This window comes from Arachis stenosperma, chromosome 3 (assembly GCF_014773155.1).
Source record: "Arachis stenosperma cultivar V10309 chromosome 3, arast.V10309.gnm1.PFL2, whole genome shotgun sequence".
NCBI classification, from domain to species: domain Eukaryota; kingdom Viridiplantae; phylum Streptophyta; class Magnoliopsida; order Fabales; family Fabaceae; genus Arachis; species Arachis stenosperma.
The window spans coordinates 29,630,141-29,644,973 of NC_080379.1; the positions used below are offsets into that span (position 1 = coordinate 29,630,141).

The following is a 14,833-nucleotide window of genomic DNA, read 5'->3' on the forward strand; positions in this document are numbered from 1 at the left end:
AAAGTAAATATGTTATAGTGTTTTTTTTTTTTTTAAGTTTTAAATTTGTGACGAGTCTTTCTCGGTTTATATTTTCTTTTGCGAATATTTGATGAGTAAGAGATTAATAAATTATTAAGAAAGTATGGACGGTGAACTAATAACCATAACATAAGAGTCAATATTTTTCAATAGTTGATTTCATTAAAAGATTTGTTTGATATGAGCTTAGTCGAAAGTAAAAAAACATTAAACACTTGAAGTTGAAACAGATTACGAACTGATTTGCAATGTTGATTATGTGGGCATTTAATGCTTTGATGATGATTTTTTGTGGTCATCATATGCGTCAATTATCATGAGTCTTACATTTTAATTGTAATTTCTATGAAGCAATTTACTTTGGCTACATAAATAAAAGAGTTTGTCTATCATGTACCTTAAAAGTATAGATTAAAATTATAAATTTAAAATTTTTTATTAAAAATATAAAAAATTTTAATTTTTAATATATTTATTTTGTATCTATTAAATAAAAAAATTTAAAATTTTTTACTAATAATAAATTTATCATATATCCTAAGAGCACATGCTATAACTAAACTCTAAATAAAAATACATAGAGTTAAGTACGATTTTGGTCTCTAGCGTAGAGGTCGAAAATTTATTTCTTCTTCCACCTTTTTTCGCTACAAAATAGTCCCAAAGATTTAACTTAGTTTTAAAATCGTCCTTCGGATAAAAATACCCCTCCCACCCCTCTTCTTCCTTCCCCTCTTCTTACTCAACATTAACCAGAAGTAAAAGTAGAAACGCAAATGCAGAAACAGAAGCAAGCGAAAGCAAAATAACAACAATCAACAGAACAACAACAATAATAACAATGGATAATGGAATCAGAACTACAATGAAAACAGAACCAGAAGCAGAAGTAAAAACAGAAACAGGCAGAAGCAGAAGAAAAACTAGAAGCAGGCAGAACCAGAAACAACCAAAGCATCAACAACAACAATGGAATAAAAGGAATAAACAGAAGCACCTCAACAACAACAACAATGGAATCCTTTAAATCTGAAAAATTAAAGAAAAAAATAAAAAACTGAAACAGAGGGAAAGGGTTGCGGTAGTAGTGGGGGAGGAAGGGCTGCGGCGGTGAACGGCAATGCGGTGTTGGCGGGCTACAAATCGCCACGAGGAGGGCGCTGTGGTGGTCGGCGGCACTGTGGACGGCTTCGTTCCTCTCTTCTCTTTCTCTCTCCTTCTGCTCTCTCCTCTCTTGTCATTAGTGTATGTGCTGAGAAAGAAAGGAGCAACGGCGACGGCAGCGTAGAGTAGCGACCTTTCCCCTTCCCCATTTCCCTTCTTCCCTGGAAACAACACCCCCCTCCCGATTCTCTTTCTCCTCCTGTCCCTTTCTTTCTTTTTTTCTTTTTCTTTTATTTTATTTTATAATTTTTTTAGTTAAGGGTAATTTAGTAATAAAAATAAAAATTTGGTAAAAATGACGATTTTAAAATAAATTGAAATATTCTGGACCATTTTGTAGTGAAAAAAAGGTTGGAGATGAAATAAATTTTTAACATCTACGTTAGGGACCAAAATCGTACTTAACCCAAATACATAATTAATAACACTATACTTATAAAAAAATGTAAATTACTCTTTTAACTTAATTGACACAATTAATTTCTTATATTTTTAATCCTAAAAAAATTTTAAATCACCTTAAAGTAAATTTATAAAAAATAAAAATATCTTAATTTTGATTGGTCTCTATCTATTGAAAACAAAAAAGTTCTAAAATTATTAGTTTGTGACATGCAAAATAAAATAATAAATAATAAATTAGCACTAATTTATTGATTATAGATATAAAATTATGTTAAATTAAAAAATTTTAACAACTTCATTTTACTATACAACTCGTATTTTACATATAGACTATTATAAAATAAAAAATAAAAAATAAACAAAAATTAAGAAATATATTTTTAAAAATAATTATTAACTCATTATATTAAAATTAATAAATAAATAAATGTTAAATAAAAATTAATAAAATAATCAAAATCATCACCTATTGATACATATATGAGATAATTTAAAATATACAATATATAAGACACATAGTTTAAAATTTGATAATATTAATGTAAAAATTTGTTAATTATGGATATTATACTAATGAAATTATGAATGTACATGTTATGAGTATGAAATTATAGATAGAGTAAAGTATCGTTTTTGTCTCCAACGTTTGGTGTAAGTCCTAAAGTTGTTCCTAACGTTTTAATCATCTTATTTAAGTCCCCAATGTTTTAAAATTGACTCAATGTTGTCCTGTTGTTAGGGATCCGTTAATAGAATTGACGGCCGGACAAAATTGAGACGATTTTGAAACGTTAGGGACAAAAACGATACATAAAAATAAATTTTAATTTAATTTTATCTTTCAATAATATCACTTTTTTACTATACATAATATTCAATTATTTTTTAATTACATCTAAGTAAATTACACTTAATCACATTACTTTTATTTTAAATAAATTTTATTTTTTATAATTTTAAAGAATTTTGATACATTAGGACAAAAGGTATAATTTATATTTTATTATATATATATATTATTTTTTTCATTTCCGCAAGTTTATATATTAGTCATTCTACAAACATTTCATGATAACTAAAAATCTTTAAGAGTAAAGTTATAAAAAAATTAATTTATTTATAATGAAAGTAATATGATTAAGTGTAATTTACTTAGATGTGATTAAAAAATAATTGAATACTATGTATGGTAAAAAATTGATATTATTGAAAGATAAAATTAAAATTTATTTCTATGTATCATTTTTGTCTCCAACGTTTTCGTCTTATTTAAGTCCCTAACGTTATCAAAATCGTCTCAATTTTGTCCCGCCATCAATTCTGTTAATGAATCCCTAACAGCAGGACAACATTGAGTCAATTTTGAAACGTTAGTAACTTACCTAAGTTACAAAAACTCAATAAGCGGAAATTGAGTACAAGAAATACAAAAAGTGATAAGAAAATCCATTAAAAATCAAAGGCAGAAGCTATCTCGAAGTCTTTGAAAAATTGATAAACTAGACAAAGCACAGCCTGCCAAGATAAAAGGGTTTTCCAAAGCAAAAAGATCAAAAGGGTTTTTTTTATAAAACACATATTAAAGGAAAAAATTGCAGAAAGCTTGCATGCGCCAAATATATCTTAAAGCCCTTATCCAAAAAAGGGCAAACATTAAACACATTTTTTGTTTACGGCCATAAAAGGCCAAGAAGAGTCAAAAATCAGCCACAACAATAAAAAGATAAATTGTTCAAAAAGGGGACCCACAAGTTGGGCCCTATATAGCTCAAATCAACTAGAGGAAGGATTGGCATCACTAGAGGGAAGAGAAGTCGGATCAGCGGCAGGGGAGGACGGAGCAGTCTCTTCAGCAGTAGGGGTCGGAGCATCTGAAGACGTTGGCTGATATCCCTCTTGATGACCCTTGTAACTTAGGTTATTCTTGCGATGCATTTCTTTTTTCTCAGATCCTCCGACTAGGTAGTTGTTTTAATGTTTTGGGGATTCCGAGTTACTATGATAGACCGTATAACCTCTTTACATGACTTGTACCTCATCGTTTTATCCTACCGACCACGTAGGTCGGGCATGTGATTTTTACATTTTCTCGATCTTAAGTCGGCGCTAGGAAAATAATAACTAATGAAATTTACAAAGAGATGTAGAAAAAGATCTTTATTTATTGATGAAGGTACTTTTTGCTACTAAGGGGTTAAAAATTATTCCTCCTTAGTCTCCACTTTGATGCCTCGTTAAAACCCTCTTCAGGAAAACCCTTCTTTTGGGAAAAAACTATGAAGTCAGGAAAAAGAGTACATCAGGGAATGGAGTTCACTTTTAACTATAGTATCTTTTCATATTATAAGCATAGCACGACCTAGGTAGCTCGGTACCACTCAAGTCGGTTACCTTGTAGTATCCCTTTCCTAAGACTTCACTGATCTTATATTACCCTTTCCAATTAGCAGCGAGCTTCCCATCCCCAGACTTGTTAACTCCAATGTCATTTCTGATCAAGACCAAGTTGTCTGGAGTGAAGCTTCTTTGAATGACTTTCTTTTTGTATCTGTTTGTCATCCTTTGCTTCAATGCTGCTTCTCTTATCTGGGTTGTTCTCGGACTTCAGAGAGTAGGTCGAGTTCTTCTTTGTGCCCCTGTATGTTGCCAACCTCGTCGTAGAAGTTCACCCTTGGACTTTTCTCATTGATTTCGACTGGTATCATGGCTTCTATGCCATAAGCAAGTCGGAAGGGTGTTTCTCCTGTGGCAGACTGGCTGTAGTCCAATACGCCCATAGTACTTGAGAGAGTTCTTCAGCCCAAGCTCCCTTTGTACCTTGCAACCTTTTCTTCAATCCAACTAGTATAACTTTGTTAGCTGCCTCAGCTTGCCCATTTGCTTGTGGGTGCTCTACCGAGGTAAACCGATGCTTAATCTTCATGCTGCCTACCAGTTTTTTGAAGGTGGAGTTTGTAAACTGAGTTCCGTTATCAGTGGTAATGGAGTGAGGGACTCCATACCTTATGATAATGTTTTTGTAGAGGAACTTCCGATTTCTCTGGACGGTGATGGTGGCCAATGGTTCTGCTTCGATCCACTTTGTGAAGTAGTCTACTCCCACTATTAGGTATTTTACTTGTCCAGACGCTTGTGGAAAGGGTCCCAATAGGTCCAATCCCCATTTTGCAAAAGGCCATGAAAAAGTTATACTAATAAGCTCCTCGGGGGAAGTGATGTAGAACTTTGCATACATTTGGCATGGCTGACACTTTTTTAAGAACTTGGTGGCATCTTTCTGCAAGGTCGGCCAGTAGAATCCGGCTCGGATGACTTTCCTAGCCAACGACCTTGCTCCGAGATGATTTCCGCAGATTCTATTATGGACTTCTTCCTGTACTTCCGTTGTCTTTGAGGTTGGGATGCACTTTAATAATGGTGTGGATATTCCTCTTTTATAGAGGATATTTTTCACCAAAGTGTAGCTCTGTGCTTCTCTCTGGATTTTCTTGGCCTCTTTTTCATCTTTGGGTAGGATGTCAAATTTCATGTATTCGATTAGTGGGTTCATCCATCCGAGGTCTAATCCAGATACTTCAAGGACGTCTTGTTTGCCCTCTGTTTTGTAATTGAGGGTTCTTGGAGAGTTTCTTGGATCAGGCTTCTATAATTCCCTCCTGGCTTAGTACTCGCTAATTTAAAGAGGGCGTCTGCTGGTGCACGAAATTGTGATCATCAACAATGGCGCCAAAGATTTGGAGCTCTCAAACATGAATCACACTTTGTCACAACTTCGCACAACTAACCAGCAAGTGCACTGGGTCGTCCAAGTAATACCTTACGTGAGTAAGGATCGATCCCACAGAGATTGTCGGTATGAAGCAAGCTATGGTCATCTTGTAAATCTCAGTTAGGCGGATTCAAATGGTTATAATGGTTTTCGAATATAAAGATAAATAAAGAATAAAATAAAGATAGAGATACTTATGTAATTCATTGGTGGGAATTTCAGATAAGCGCATAAAGATGCTGTGTTCCTTTTGAATCTCTGCTTTCCTACTGCTTTCATCCAATCGTTCTTACTCCTTTCCATGGCAAGCTGTATGTTCGGGTTTTACCGTTATCAATGGCTACCTCCCGTCCTCTCAGTAAAAATGGTCCAAATGCTTTGTCACAGCACGGGTAATAATCTGTCGATTCTCGATCATGTCAGAATAGGATCCATTGATCCTTTTGCGTCTGTCACTACGCCCAACACTCGTGAGTTTGAAGCTCGTCACAGTCATTCAATCCCTGAATCCTACTCGGAATACCATAGACAAGGTTTAGACTTTCTAGATTCTCAAGAATGCTGCCAATAGATTCTAGCTTATACCACAAAGACTCTGATTAAGGAATCCAAGAGATACTCATTCAATCGAAAGTAGAACGGAGGTGGTTGTCAAGCACGCGTTCATAGGTTGAGAATGGTGATGAGTGTTATGGATCATCACATTCATCAGGTTGAAGTGCGAATGAATATCTTAGAACAAGAATAATTGTGAATTGAATAGAAAATAGTAGTAATTGCATTAATACTCGAGGTACAGCAGAGCTCCACACCTTAATCTATGGTGTGTAGAAACTCTACCGTTGAAAATACATAAGTGATGAAGGTCCAGGCATGGCCGAATGGCCAGCCCCCAAAGTCTAAGAACTAAACGTCCAAAGATAGATACCAAGCTTAAAATCCAATAGTAAAAAGTCCTATTTATACTAGACTAGTTACTAGGGTTTACAGAAATAAGTCTTAGTACAGAAATCCACTTCTGGGGCCCACTTTGGTGTGTGCTTGGGCTGAGCTTGAGCTTTACACATGCAGAGGCTTCTCTTGGGGTTAAACACCAAGTTGTAATGTGTTTTTGGCGTTTAACTCTGGTTTGTGACGTGTTTCTGGCGTTTTACTCCAGAATGCAGCATGGAACTGGCATTGAACGTAGTTTGCGTCATCTAAACTCGAATAAAGTATAAACTATTATATATTTCTGGAAAGCCCTGGATGTCTACTTTTCAACGCAGTTGAGAGCGCGCCATTTGGAGTTTTGTAGCTCAAGAAAATCCATTTCGAGTGCAGGGAGGTTAGAATTCAACAACATCAGCAGTCCTTTGTTAGCCTCCTATAAGATTTTTGCTCAGGTCCCTCAATTTCAGCCAGAAAATACCTGAAATCACAGAAAAATACACAAACTCATATTAAAGTCTAGAAATGTGAATTTTGCATAGAAACTAATAAAAACATCCCTAAAAGTAGCTAGATCCAACTAAAAACTACCTAAAAACAATGCCAAACAGCGTATAAATTATCCGCTCATCACAACACCAAACTTAAATTGTTGCTTGTCCCCAAGCAAATGAAAATCAAATAGGATAAAAAGAAGATAATATACTATAAATCCCAAAATATCAATGAATATTAGTTCTAACTAGATGAGCGGGACTTGTAGCTTTTTGCTTCTGAACAGTCTTGGCATCTCACTTTATCCTTTGAAGTTTAGAATGATTGGCATCCATAGGAACTTAGAGTTCAGATAGTGTTATTGATTCTCCTAGTTAAGTATGTTGATTCTTGAACACAGCTACTTTTATGAGTTTTGGCCATGGCCCTAAGCACTTTGTCTTCCAGTATTACCACCGGATACATAAATGCCACAGACACATGACTGGGTGAACCTTTTCAGATTGTGACTCAGCTTTGCTAAAGTCCCCAGTTAGAGGTGTCCAAAGCTCTTAAGCACACTCTTTTTGCTTTGGATCACGACTTTAATCACTCAGTCTAAAGCTTTTCACTTGGACATGCATGCCACAAGCACATGGTTAGGGACAGCTTGATTTAGCCGCTTAGGCCTGGATTTTATTTCCTTGGGCCGTCCTATCCATTGATGCTCAAAGCCTTGGATCCTTTTTACCCTTGCCTTTTGGCTTTAAGGGCTATTGGCTTTTTCTGCTTGCTTTTTCTTTTTCTTTCTTAAAATTTTTTCGCCATTTTTTCTTTTTTTTTTTTCCGCAAGCTTTGTTCTTCACTGCTTTTTCTTGCTTCAAGAATCAATTTTATGATTTTTCAGATCATCAACAACATTTCTCTTTGTTCATCATTCTTTCAAGAGGCAACAATTTTAACATTCATAAACAACAAGATAAAAAATATGCACTATTCAAGCATTCATTCAGAAAATAAAAAGTATTGTCACCACATCAATATAATTAAACTAATTTCAAGGATGAATTCGAAACTCATGTACTTCTTGTTCTTTTGTATTAAAAACATTTTTCATTTAAGAAAGGTGAAGAATTCATGGAATTATTCATAGCCTTAAGACATAGTTACTAAATACTAATGATCATGTAGTAAAGACACAAACATAGACAAACATGAAGCTCAAAAACCGAAAAACAAAGAGATAAGAACAAAGCAGTTAAGGAATGAGTCCACCTTAGTGATGGTGGTGCCTTCTTCTTGAAGGACCAATGGCGTCCTTGAGCTCCTCTATGTCTCTTCCTTGCCTTTGTTTCTCCTCCCTCATAGCTCTTTGATCTTCTCTAATCTCATTGAGAATGATGGAGTGCTCTTGGTGTTCCACCCTTAATTGGTTCATGTCATGACTCAATCCTTCTAGAGAAGTGTTGAGTTGTTCCCAATAGTTGTTTAGAGGAAAATGCATCCCTTGAGGCATCTCAGGGATTTCTTGATGATGAGCTTTCTCATGCGTCTCTTGAGATCCATGAATGGACTCTCTTGTTTGCTCCATCCTCTTCTTAGTGATGGGCTTGTCCTCTTCAATAAGGATGTCTCCTTCTATGACAACTCTAACTAAGTTGCATAGATGGCAAATGAGATGAGGAAAAGCTAGCCTTGCCAAGGTGGAGGGCTTTTCGGCTACTTTGTAGAGTTCTAGAGGGATGACTTCATGAACTTCTACTTCCTCTCCAATCATAATGCTATGGATCATGATGGCCCGATCCACAGTCACTTCAGATCGGTTGCTAGTAGGGATGATGGAGCGTTGGATGAACTCCAACCATCCTCTAGCCACAAGCTTAAGGTCCAGTCTTCTCAATTGAACCGGCTTGCCTTTTGAGTCTCTTTTCCATTGAGCTCCTTCCACACATATGTCTATGAGGACTTGGTCCAACCTTTGATCAAAGTTGACCCTTCTAGTGTAGTGGCGTGCGTCTTCTTGCATCATAGACAAGTTGAACACTAACCTTACGTTCTCTGGACTGAAATCTAAGCATTTCCCCCGAACCATTGTAAGCCAATTCTTTGGGTTTGGGTTCATGCTTTGATCATGGTTCCTAGTGATTCATGCATTGGCATAGAACTCTTGAACCATTAAGATTCCAAATTGTTGAATGGGGTTGGTGAGGACTTTTCAACCTCTTTTTTGGATCTCATGTCGGATCTCTGGATACTCATTTTTCTTGAGCATGAAAGGGACCTCAGGGATCACCTTCTTCTTAGCCCCAACTTCATAGAAGTGGTCTTGATGGACCTTTGAAATGAATCTCTCCATCTCCCATGACTTGGGGGTGGAAGCTTTTGTCTTTCCTTTCCTCTTTCTAGAAGATCCTCCGGCCATAGGTGCCATAAATGGTTATGGAAAAACAAAAAAGCTATGCTTTTACCACACCAAACTTAGAATGTTGCTCGCCCTCGAGCAAAAGATGAAAGAATAGACGAAGAAGAAGAAGAAATGGAGGAGAGGGAGAGAGATATGTATTCGGCCAATAGGGAGAAGAGAGGGTTGTGTTGTGTGAAAATGAAGAAGGATAGAGGGGTTTATATAGTGGAGGGAGAGGGGTAGGGTTCGGTCATTTAGGGTGGATTTGGGTGAGAAAGAGATTTTGAATTTGAAGGTAGGTGGGGTTTATGGGGAGGAGAGATTGAGGTGATTGGTGAGGGGTATATTGGTATTGGATTGTGTGAAGAAGAGAAAAGTGGGGTAGGTGGGGATCCTGTGGGGTCCACAGATCCTGAGGTGTCAAGGATTTATCATCCCTGCACCAATTAGGCATGTAAACGCCTTCTTTATGCAATCCTGGCGTTTAACGCCAGACTGTAGCATGTTTCTGGCGTTAAACGCCACTTTCATGCTTGCTTCTAGCGTTTAACGCCAGTCTGATGCTTCTTTCTGGCGTTAAACGCCAGCTCTATGCTCCTTACTGGCGTTTAAACGCCAGTGAGCTCCTCCTCCAGGGTGTGCTTTTTCTTCTGCTATTTTTGGTTCTGTTTTTAATTTTTGTAATTGTTTTGTGACTCCACATGATCATAAACCTAATAAAACATAAAAGAACATTAGAAATATAGATAAATAAAAGTTGGGTTGCCTCCCAATAAGCACTTCTTTAATGTCAATAGCTTGATAGTGAGCTCTCATGGAGCTTCACAGATGTTCAGAGCATTGTTGGGACCTCCCAACACCAAACTTAGAGTTTGAATGTGGGGGTTCAACACCAAACTTAGAGTTTGGTTGTGGTCTCCAAACACCAAACTTAGAGTTTGATTGTGGGGGCTTTGTTTGACTCTGTATTGAGAGAAGCTTTTCATGCTTCCTCTCCATGGTTGCAGAGGAAGTTCCTTGAGCTTTAAACATAAGGTAGTTCCCATTTAATTGAAGGACTAGCTCTCCTCTATCAACATCAATCACAGCTCCTGCTGTGGCTAGGAAGGGTCTTCCAAGGATGATGCATTCATCCTCATCCTTTCCAGTGTCTAAGATTATGAAATCAACAGGGATGTAAAAGCCTTTAACCTTCACTAACACGTCCTCTACTAATCCATAAGCTTGTTTTATTGACTTGTCTGTCATCTCTAATGAGATTCTTGTAACTTGTACCTCAAAGATCCCCAGTTTCTCCATTACAGAGAGTGGCATAAGATTTATACCTGACCACAGGTCACACAGAGCCTTCTCAAAGGTCATGGTGCCTATGGTACAAGGTATTAAGAATTTACCAGGATCTTGTTTCTTTTGAGGTAAAGTTTGCTGAACCCATGTATTTAGTTCACTAATGAGCAAGGGAGGTTCATCTTTCCAAGTCTCATTACCAAACAACTTGGCATTTAGCTTCATGATGGCTCCTAGATATTGAGCAACTTACTGTTCATTTACATCTTCATCCTCTTTAGAGGAAGAATAGTTCTCAGAGCTCATGAATGGTAGAAGGAAGTTTAATGGAATCTCTATGATCTCTATATGAGCGTCAGATTCCTTTAGGTCCTTAATAAGGAACTCCTTTCTGTTTGGGGGATGTCCCATGAGGTCTTCCTCATTGGGATTCACGTCCTCCTCTTCCTCTTTGGATTTGGCCATTTTGATAGTATCAATGGCCTTGCACTCTCTTTTTGGATTATCTTCTGTATTGCTTGGGAGAGTACTAGGAGGAGTTTCAGTGATTTTCTTACTCAACTGTCCCACTTGTGCCTCCAAGTTTCTAATGGAGGACCTTGTTTCATTCATGAAACTTAAAGTGGCCTTAGATAGATCAGAGACTATGTTTGCTAAGTTAGAGGGGCTCTGCTCAGAATTCTCTGTCTGTTGCTGAGAAGATGATGGAAAAGGCTTGCTATTGCTAAGCCTGTTTCTTCCACCATTATTAAAACCTTGTTGAGGCTTTTGTTGATCCTTCCATGAGAAATTTGGATGATTTCTCCATGAGGGATTATAGGTGTTTCCATAGGTTTCACCTATGTAATTCACCTATGTTATTGCAGGGTTCTCAGTATCATAAGCTTCTTCTTCAGAAGATGCCTCTTTAGTACTGTTGGATGTATTTTGTCATCCATTTAGACTCTGAGAAATCAGGTTGACTTGCTGAGTCAACATTTTATTCTGAGCCAGTATGGCATTCAGAGCATCAATTTCAAGAACTCCCCTCTTCTGAGACATCCCATTACTCACAGGATTCCTCTCAGAGGTGTACATGAATTAGTTATTTGCAACCATGTCAATGAGTTCTTAAGCTTCTGCAGGCGTTTTCTTTAGGTGAATGGATTCACCTGCAGAATGGTCTAGTGACATCTTAGAGAACTCAGATAGACCATCATCGAATATATCCAAAATGGTCCACTCTGAAAGCATGTCAGAAGGACACTTTTTGGTCAACTACTTGTATCATTCCCAAGCTTCATAGAGGGATTCACCATCTTTTTGCTTGAAGGTCTGAACATCCACTCTGAGCTTGCTCAGCTTTTGAGGAGGAAAGAACTTGGCCAAGAAGGCCATGACCAGCTTATCCCAAGAGTCCAGGCTATCTTTAGGTTGAGAGTCCAACCATGTTCTAGCTCTGTCTCTTACAGCAAAAGGGAAAAGTATGAGCCTGTAGACTTCAGGATCTACTCCATTAGTCTTAACAGTATCACAGATCTACAAGAATTCAGTTAAAAACTGATAGGGATCTTCTGATGGAAGTCCATGAAACTTGCAGTTCTGTTGCATTAGAGCAACTAGTTGAGGCTTCAGCTCAAAATTTTTTGCTCCAATGGTAGGGATTGAGATGCTTCTTCTATAAAAATTGGAAGTATGTGTAGTATAATTACCAAGCATCCTCCTTGCGCCTCCACCATTGTTATTGGGTTTGGCCATGTCTTCTTTTTCAAGATTCTCTGTAAGGCTTTCTCTGATTTGGTGTGCTTTAGCTTCTCTTAGCTTCTTCTTCAGAGTCCTTTTAGGTTCAGGATCTGCTTCAATAAGAATGTCCTTGTCCTTACTCCTGCTCATATGAAAAAGAAGAAAATAGAAAAGAAAGAAAAATTCTCTATGTCACAGTATAGAGATTCCTTTATGTGAGTAGAAGAAGAAAAGAATAGAAGAAGGATGAGAAAAAAATTCGAACACAAAGGAGAAGAGAAGGTTCGAATTTTTAGATGAAGAGAAGTGTTAGTAAATGAATAAATAAATAGAAAGAGATGAGAGAGAGGGGGAATTCGAATATTATTTTTGAAAAATTGGTTAGTTATTTTCGAAAATTTAGAGAAGAAATAAAATTAAAATTAAAATTTGAAATAATTAGTTAATTAAAAAGAATTTTGAAAAAGGATGAGGAATTTTCGAAAATTAGAGAGAGGAAAGTAGTTAGGTAGTTTTAAAAGAGATAAGAAATAGACAAAAAGTCAATTAGTTAGTTGAAAAATATTTGAAAATCAATTTTGGAAAGATAAGAAGTTAGAAAAGATTTTGAAATCAAATTTTTGGAAAAGATATGATTTGAAAAAGATATGATTAAAAAAGATATGATTGAAAAGATATGGTTGAAAAAGATTTGATTTTTAAAATTAAAATTGATTACTTGACTAACAAGAAACTAAAAGATATGATTTTAGAATTTAAAGATTGGACCTTTCTTAACAAGAAAGTAACAAACTTCAAATTTTTGAATCGATCACATTAATTGTTAGCAAAGTTTTCGAAATTTTGAAATAAAATTAAGAAAAAGATTTTGAAAATCAATTTTAAAATTTTTGAAAATAATAAAAAAATGAAAAAGATTTTATTTTTGAAAAAGATTTTGAAAAGATAAGATTTTTAAAATTGAAATCTTGACTTGACTAACAAGAAACAACTTATTTTTAAAATTTTTTGACTAAGTCAACCCAAAGATTTCAAAATTTATGAGTAAAATAAGGAAAAGATATTTTTTGATTTTTTTGAATTTTTAATGAAGAGAGAGAAAAACACAAAAATGACTCAAAACATAAAAATTATTTATTAAAACACATGATGCATGCAAGAACACTATGAATGTCAAGATGAACACCAAGAACACTTTGAAGATCAAGATGAACATCAAGACTTATTTTTGAAAAAAATTTTAAGAAAAGAAAAACATGCAAGACACCAAACTTAGAAATTTTTTATGCTTAGACACTATGAATGCAAAAATGCATATGAAAAACAACAAAAGACACAAAACAAGAAAATATGAAGATCAAACAAGAAGACTTACCAAGAACAACTTGAAGATCATGAAGAACACCATGCATGAATTTTTTGAAAAATGCACAAATTTTTAAAAACATGCAATTGACACCAAACTTAAAAATTAACACTAGACTCAAACAAGAAACACAAAATATTTTTTGTTTTTATGATTTTATAATTTTTTTGTATTTTTTCGAATTTTTTTTTTGAAAAATGAAAACAAAGAAAAATTTTTTGAAAGATTTTTGAAAACTTTTTGAAAAGAAAATTACCTAATCTGAGCAACAAGATGAACCGTCAGTTGTCCAAACTCAAACAATCCCCGGCAACGGCGCCAAAAACTTGGTGCACGAAATTGTGATCATCAACAATGGCGCCAAAGATTTGGAGCTCTCAAACGTGAATCACACTTTGTCACAACTTCGCACAACTAACCAGCAAGTGCACTGAGTTGTCCAAGTAATACCTTACGTGAGTAAGGGTCGATCCCACGGAGATTGTCGGTATGAAGCAAGCTATGGTCATCTTGTAAATCTCAGTTAGGCGAATTCAAATGGTTATAATGGTTTTCGAATATAAAGATAAATAAAGTATAAAATAAATATATAGATACTTATGTAATTCATTGGTGGGAATTTCAGATAAGCGCATGAAGATGCTGTGTTCCTTTTGAATCTCTGCTTTCCTACTGCTTTCATACAATCATTCTTACTCCTTTCCATGGCAAGCTGTATGTTCGGGTTTCACCGTTGTCAATAGCTACCTCCCGTCCTCTCAGTGAAAATGGTCCAAATGCTCTGTCACAGCATGGCTAATCATCTGTCGGTTCTTGATCATGTCGGAATAGGATCCATTGATCCTTTTACATCTGTCACTACGCCCAACACTCGCGAATTTGAAGCTAGTCACAGTCATTCAATCTCTGAATCCTACTCGGAATACCACAGACAAGGTTTAGACTTTTCGGATTCTCAAGAATACTGCCAATGGATTCTAGCTTATACCACGAAGACTCTGATTAAGGAATCCAAGAGATACTCATTCAATCGAAAGTAGAACGGAGGTGGTTGTCAGGCACGCGTTCATAGGTTGAGAATGGTGATGAGTGTCACGAATCATCACATTCATCAGGTTGAAGTGCGAATGAATATCTTAGAACAAGAATAAGCGTGAATTGAATAGAAAATAGTAGTAATTGCTTTAATACTCGAGGTACAACAGAGCTCCACACCTTAATCTATGGTGTGTAGAAACTCCACCGTTGAAAATACATAAGTGATGATAGTCCAGGCATGGCCAAATGACCA

The 14,833-nt window shown here is 36.0% G+C and overlaps 1 non-coding gene across 1 annotated transcript; it reads left to right on the forward strand.

Annotated features, from left to right (window-relative positions):
- Nucleotides 1-11,685: 11,685 nt before the first annotated feature.
- Nucleotides 11,686-11,789, forward strand: LOC130971598 (small nucleolar RNA R71). The gene has a single exon (XR_009082809.1). It is a non-coding gene; the product is annotated as a small nucleolar RNA R71 (small nucleolar RNA).
- Nucleotides 11,790-14,833: the final 3,044 nt, after the last annotated feature.